General features: G+C 45.2%; 1 long non-coding RNA gene across 1 annotated transcript; it reads left to right on the top strand.

Moving 5' to 3' along the window:
* Positions 1 to 3,962: 3,962 nt before the first annotated feature.
* LOC9269625 (uncharacterized) lies at positions 3,963 to 7,020 on the top strand. The gene is made up of 3 exons (XR_010739763.1): positions 3,963 to 4,461; positions 5,540 to 5,688; positions 6,765 to 7,020. It is a non-coding gene; the product is annotated as an uncharacterized lncRNA (long non-coding RNA).
* Positions 7,021 to 7,301: the final 281 nt, after the last annotated feature.

Genomic DNA, 7,301 nt, shown 5'->3' with positions numbered 1-7,301 from the left:
TTTACTTTTATTACAGTACTTTAAAAGACAAATCTATATATGTTGTTCTAGTTCCTTTAAACTAAATATTTTTAAAGTTATTGATGGTCAAAGTTATAAAAGTTTGACTTTAACTTTGTTCAAAATGTCAATTAATATAGAATCGGAGGGAGTATGAGCATATCCTTCGCTCTCGCTGACACTGTGCAATAGATCGCTCCTTTTCAGGCTATACCGAATGTTGTTTTAAGAAAGACATATTAATCTATTTTTTATGTTAGTTTTAGCTAATATTTAATTAATCATGTGTTAATAAGCTGCTCCATTTTTTAAAGAGAAGAAGGTTCCCAACTAACACAAATGAATATAGTTTTCTAATTCTATAAATCTAAATAGACGTCTATCTACATAGATAATGTCTTATTCGACAATGCACGCGTTCCCTGTACGTGCCAACGACGCAAGGTACGATGCGAGCTTGCAGGAGAAAGCGCCATGAATTAGCACGTATTGCGTGTCACGATTGCATCCATGCGCCATCGGTATCTCGATTCGATAGCAAAGCTGCAAAGTTGGCAAAACCTGTAGGGTCATTTAAATCGTAGGATTGAGAAAATGTAGAAATAGAAAAAAACGTAAGATTTTAATAGGAATGTGTCAGGGTTATGAATACCACGTATACCTAATAGTAGTCGACTAAATCTCGTTAGGACCCACCACATACCATATCTTATACGGAAACGACCTACGGATATAGGAGGAGTTCTGGATAAGGGAAGACAACCAGAGTTCTACATGAAAACGACAAGGACTACTCGGATTGTATCCATATTGGTTTCCCTAGTTCTACTTGGACAAGGGGACACCTATAAGTATAAATACAATGCCCCCTAGAAGGAGAGGGGACGATCAACACACCCACCACAGTCAACATAGACGGAACAATAGATCAAGACAGAAGATTAATATAGAAGCCAACATACGCCAAGACAAGACGCCGGATATCGACTTCAAAGATAGGCACGGCTAGTCCCCTACGGTGTCTTCGGATACTGTCAGGAGATATGAAAGCGCTATCTCTGATCTCACCGGGCACGAACTCGAGGAGGAAGACTACCCTGTTGTCGATTACGAGTCATAACTTCAGACCGCCATGTCGACAACAGTTAGATAGGCTACCCCAAATATTGTACTGGTGTGATTATGGTGAATAAGAGCAATATCGGCTTCGGCCAACATGATGTAGGGTTATTACCTGACAATTCAGGGGCCCGAACCTGTATAAAAATCCCTGTCTCCATATCTTTTACCTCAGTCTTGCGTATACCCTAGTACCAACGATCCCCATACCATGCAAATACCGGAATCGCGACATCAAACGTCGACAGAATGTAAGTGCAAAACAAAAGATTGCAAAACACAGAAAAAATATAGGAATGACCGTTTGATTGAACCGAAGGAAAAACGCAGGAATTAGATGAGAGAGATAGACTCAAAGGAAAGTTACCAAGAGGTTGAAGCTCTTGCTAAATTTTCTCCAAAATCTATATAGGATTGTCCATTTCATAGGAATTTCAAAGGGTTTCAATGGAAATTTTTCTATAGAATTAAAATCCTCCAAAATTTCTATATTTTTCCTCCAATTCAAAGGTCCCATACTTTCCTTTGCCAGCGTCAAGAAGGGGAAGCCGGAAACGTGCACGGTTATGGTGGGCCGAAACCTGAAGTACACGGACCGTGAGCCCAGAAGGACCACCTTGCATGCAAAGGGGCATGGACCAATACTGCAAGTGGGCTGTAGTTCTGGCTAGGTAACGATGGGCTTGCAGGCTGCGGCGTAATCGTGACGATGGGCTGGAATTCGAAACTCGTCATTGTTTATAGAAATAAGTTCACTTTAGGTCTCTCTATTTGTCGGTCAGTCCGATTTTCGTCCCTTTACCACAAAACCGGGTACGACCGGTCTCCCAACTTCCGAAACCTGGCAAACGAGGTCCCTTGGCATTATGGAGGGTGGTTTTGGCCGACGTGGTGCCTATGTGGCTCCTTTGACTAGGTCTTCGTCCCATGTGGCAATGACGTGGCGTTTACGTGGCAATTTTATCCCGAAAAATAATAAAAATCGTGGGACCTATATGTCAGCTACATAAAAATTAAATTAAAAAAAGGTGGGGCCCATGTGGTCCCACATGTCAGCCTCCCTCTTCTCTCTATCCCCCATCTCTCTCCCCCTACACTGCCAGGAAAGAAGGGCGAGCGGCGGAGCCGAGGGGACGATGAGCGGAGCGGCGATGGAGCGAAGTGGCGCAGCGGCCGGCGGTGGACGGAGCAATGGTGGGCGGCGGGAGGAAGCGGAGTTGAGCGTCAGCGGGGTAAAATGGAGCGGCAGCAGGCGGTGGGCGGAGTGACAAGGGCGCAGAGGCCGGTGAACCGCTGCTCCTCTTCCACCCTCCTGTTGGCTGCCCTCTCCACCGGCGCGGCGCACGCCGCTGCTCCTCTCCCTCCCACCCGTCGACTCATGTGCGCCGCCGACCCTCTCCCTCCGGCAGCCGCGCGCCGCTCCCCCCGCCAGTCCCCGCGCGCCGTCGCTCCTCTCTCTCCCTCCCGCCGGCCGCCGACCCAAGCGCACCGCCGCTCCTCTCCCTCCCTCCCGTAGGCTGGTGCGCGCCGCCGCTCCTCTCGCGTCAGAGGTGCGCTCGATGTCCTTGGCGAGGTGGCCGCCGCTCTGCCCGCCCCTTTGCTCTGCCCGCGGCCTGCCGCCGCCACCGTTCCGCCGCGAGGACGGACACTACACCATGACACTAAATTACCAACAGACATCTGTCACCAAAATCACCGAGAATCTATCTGTCGCTAAAGGTTATGACACACTATTTGTCGGCAATACTGCCTGACGAGACATAAAATGTGTCAGTAATTCCATATATTTTGAGGTCAAAGTATCTGTCGGTATTTATAGTAGTACTAACCAAATATGTGTCAGCAAAAAAATATAGGTTATAATTAACAGAAAACCTACACCCCGGGCTTCCGTTGCAACGTGACAACTACTACCACTAAATATCTAGCATCCTTATCCTCTTCTTTGTCTCTTCCCCTTCCTTCTCCCTTATCTCTCTGTGACTACCAGCACGAAGACGACGATGGTGGCTAGCTATGTGGGGTGGCGCGTTGGGCGTGGAGGACGCTCGTCGGAGCCGGTGCCCGCCGTTGTCCCTGTTGCCGTCGCTCCACCACTGCAGGGGTCGAGGCGACGACGAGGAGCTCGGCGATGGGTGCGGTGAACAAGAGGGAGAGTAGGAGCGGGACGTGGAGGCCGCCGCTGGCGCCGGGGAAGGCGTTGTTGGGTGGGAGCTTCTCCTGTCGGCTCAGGACCCTAGCCGCCGAGGAGGACGACGACGGCGCGGCCTCGGCAAGGGTCGCCCTCAAGCTCCCCTCCCTTACCGCGCTGCTCTGGCTCCCCGCCCTCGTTGGTCTTCTCATAGGCTGCCCCACCTCGACGACCATCGGATTCACAGCTGCCTCCTCCTCCACACTCCGCCTCGCCGACCACCGGATTCGCCACCGCCTCCTCGTCCTGCTCCACCACGCGGCTGCCTTCTCCTTTCTCCCTCTCTCTCTCCTCCTTCTCCTCCAGGCTACCAGGTATCAGGTACTAGGTATCACGGTACTAGATAACATGTACCAGCCGGCAGCCGGTACCAGGTATTAGGTACCAAAGATATCAGTCGGTACCAAAGGCAGCCGATATCAGGTATCAGGTACCAAAGGTATCAGTCGGTACCAAAAGTTCCAAGTACCAGGTACCAACTGATACCCAAGGTACCAGGTATCAAGATGGAGTGCACGTGAAAGCGGGGAGGAGCCACTTAAACTATCCCGTTACAACAAGATTCCGTTTTGTAGCTGCTCTCTATAATTAAGCCACAACTAAACCCTAAATCCCCTTCTCTTTTCCCCACTTCCCTACCCCAGCCGCCACTGCTCTTTTTTTTTTCGGCGATAGCCCACGAAGTTCGCCGTCTCCCCTCCACAAGTGCGTCACCGAGATCCTCCGCCGCCACCACCGCCGCATAGCCAACATCCGCCGCCGCAGCCGCCGCCGCCGCTGGTGCTACAGATCCGGCAGTCCCCAGCTTCGGCGGTGCCAAATCCGGCCTCAAGATGAGCCGGCGGCGCCTCCCACTCCAGGCGCTACCCCTTCCCTCCTCGCCGCCCCCTCCTCGCCGGCTCGTCCCTGCGTCAGGTCTCGGGTGAGGGCGACCGTACCCTGTTTCCCTTCTCCTCTGGCGCCTGCTGCCCCTTCCTTGCCCAAGCGCCGACTGCCTCCGCAGTGCCTCGTCGCAGCGACGACGGGTGAGCAGCACCGGCCAACAACGCGTCCCCTGCTCGCCCCTCCTCTTATGGCTGCAAATACCTTCCAGATCTGATGATTAGTCCTGCAAATCCCTCTCAGATATGATGCTTGATTTGTTCGTGAAGGTACGGTGCTACTCCTGTCTCCTGTGTCCGATTAATTAAGTTTGTTAGGTGTTAATTGTTGTGTGCATTAGTATTCTCCAGTGAGCCTGCAATGTTGTTATGTCCAGATGTGATGAGTCGGGCAAAGCTGAAGTGTCATTGCTATGTTTATTATACCTTGCCAGGGCAAGCTAAACTGTTGATGCATGTTAGTAGCTTATTATTAAAGGAACTCATCGAGTAGTAGTAATTTTTCTCAATATACAGAAACGAACCCATGCACTTTGCTGGAAGGGACACCTAGACTTTGCCTGTTTTTCAGTGCTACGACTAAATAATTTATATTTCTCAGTGGTACTACCGAATAAGTTAATCTCATGATTTTTTTTCCCTGAGATTGATCAGTGATTTCTACTTATATATTTATTCCTTTTGAATATTCTAAATGATGTGATTTGTAAAGTAAGGTCATAGCTCAGTTATACTTTAGCGTGGTTGTTTCTTTATCAACAGGAGTTAGGAATGAAATAAGTGAGTTTTGATGTAGCTCAACTCAATGTAGTACAAATAACTGCTCAAGTGATTTTTTTTTCTCTTTTGAGAATGGGACAATGCACAGATTAGTATGAGTGCATTCTCCAATTGCTTCCTAGTAAAATTTCTGCACCATGGTTATCACTCCTCCAAATATGATTCTGCCCTCTTGATAAAAAAATATTGTCTTCAGGTTTGCTTTGCATAAATTTTAGATTTTTCTTGATTGCATATTATTGCTATATGGCACTGAACAATGAAATTTATTTCTAAATTTGTAGGAAGTCTGAAAATATCTAAACATAAGTCAGAAACTAATGTACATGTCCAGATTGAGCCCTGGGTTATTCCCTGTACTTTACCCATTCTCCTTATCTACTTGTCTTGAAAATTAATGAGACATCACCAGCAATTCTTTGTATGATTTTGGCCATGTTACTCATGGTTTAAATGGAGCTGCTGGCGTCTCTTAAAAAAATAATTTGGTCATGCACTATAGAAGAAAATCATGGTGTTTGTTTCTGCTTTTTTTCTTGTCTCTGGAGGTAATATATTGTTGGCTCAGATTGTCAGACAGATTTTGCATACTTCATTGTTGACGGCCCGAGGAGTCGGGGAGTGGATGATGTTGTGGTCGGTCGCCGTTGTCTGCAGCTTCTGGGAAGGCTCATTCTGATCATACTTACCCTTGTGCTTCCACCTAGTTTTAATTAGGTGATGATGTTCGTTTGAGTTTATAAAATTTATAAAATTTTATAAAACTTATAATAGAACTTTTATCTGTTTATATATTCCTGTTCACTGAGTAAACATTCTGTGGCATTTTAGTTGATTTTTCTTATCTTTTGCTGATCAGATATGCTCATTTTACATAAGATGGCTACTCATCTTATCTTACATAAATTGCATATATGGAGTATAAGCTATAAGCTTATATGTGTGTTACTTTATTCTGGTTCAGAGATTAAAAACTCAAGCCCTCGAGATAAAATCCAAGTAGCTGTAAGGTAAAATGGAAGAGATGAAATAAAGGTGGTCTCATTAGTACTACTTTTATTTTGTCTAAACTCTAAAGTACAAATCTAGAAGGAAGATGCTGCTGGTTATTGGTTATGAATTGGCATAAACCTATGAGCATATAACATTATTCTTCGACCGAAAGAATAACACACTCCTGTCTATCACCAAATAGTACCGTCCTAACCCCTAAAAAAGGTATTGATCATGAGTAATGACACACTTATTTGATTGGCAAGACTTTTATGGTCATTGTGAGGTACAGAGAGGTATTTTTTGATTGTCAAGAAACATTTATTTTGGGATGCCTTTTGCATTTTTGTACAGGAGACATGCCCCTTTCTTATTGTAAGATTTGTTAGCATCTGTTTGAGCATATGATTTGTATAGCTATTTCTTCTATGTACAAGGCATTTTTTATTAAATGGATAGTGCAAGATTTAGAATGTGAGCATTGGGAACTATTGCAAGTTTTTGCCTTGTAACTACAACTTTAACTACAAGTGAAATCCCCCTGTCACATGGAAGCTAAGTTAGTCTTCAGTATTTGTAGTACTCATTGAGCTTGTAGTGCTCGATACTAATGCATTTCTGTTTGACCAGTAGGGAATCGAATTTGTTTGAACTATATAGTTATATTCCATACAAGCAATTCCTTTTTGCATCGATTTTATGCTTGCCTCTTATCGAAAGAGCTTCTCCTTTTCTTATCTCAGCTATACCTTATATATCTGACTTGTATATCTGAGCAATACACTTTATTTACATTACAGGTGATGTATCATGTGAACTTTTGACAAGGGTGAAGCGTGTACCCGTGTTCTCCATTTCGATGCTTTTTAGGATATTTTCTACTATTATGTGTATGTAATCTATATACGACATGTAAGCCCGGATAAAATAGCGATTTTAGCATCTTTTTCCTTGCATACCATTATGACTCATCTTTTGTCATTTAAAATGCGCTAGTGCACTCTGATGTTATTGTATGTTGAATTATGTAATCTACTAAAATGTGTGCGAGGGCTCCATGCATGTCACAGTATTGGTTGCTGCAATAAGCTAGCTCGGTTATTATTATTATTATTTTGCGTTGTAAAGTCTAGGTGTCATATTATCTGCTAGCAAAGGTAAATATTCCTATCAAACTATCTGTCAGCAGAAGTCCATATGTCGGCAAAAGTTCATCTGTCGGGAAATATTGTCTGTCGGTAAAGAACAAAAACCACTGTCAACCCATCTGTCAAAATAGATTTATCTGTCGGAAAATACTTTTGCCGGCAGCATTTGGCCTGACAGACCCGCTCTGT

The sequence above is a fragment of the Oryza sativa genome, chromosome 2 (assembly GCF_034140825.1).
Source record: "Oryza sativa Japonica Group chromosome 2, ASM3414082v1".
Taxonomy (NCBI): Eukaryota; Viridiplantae; Streptophyta; class Magnoliopsida; order Poales; family Poaceae; genus Oryza; species Oryza sativa.
The sequence above is the reverse complement of the archived record's forward strand: the minus strand, read 5'-3'. Positions and strand labels throughout refer to the sequence as shown.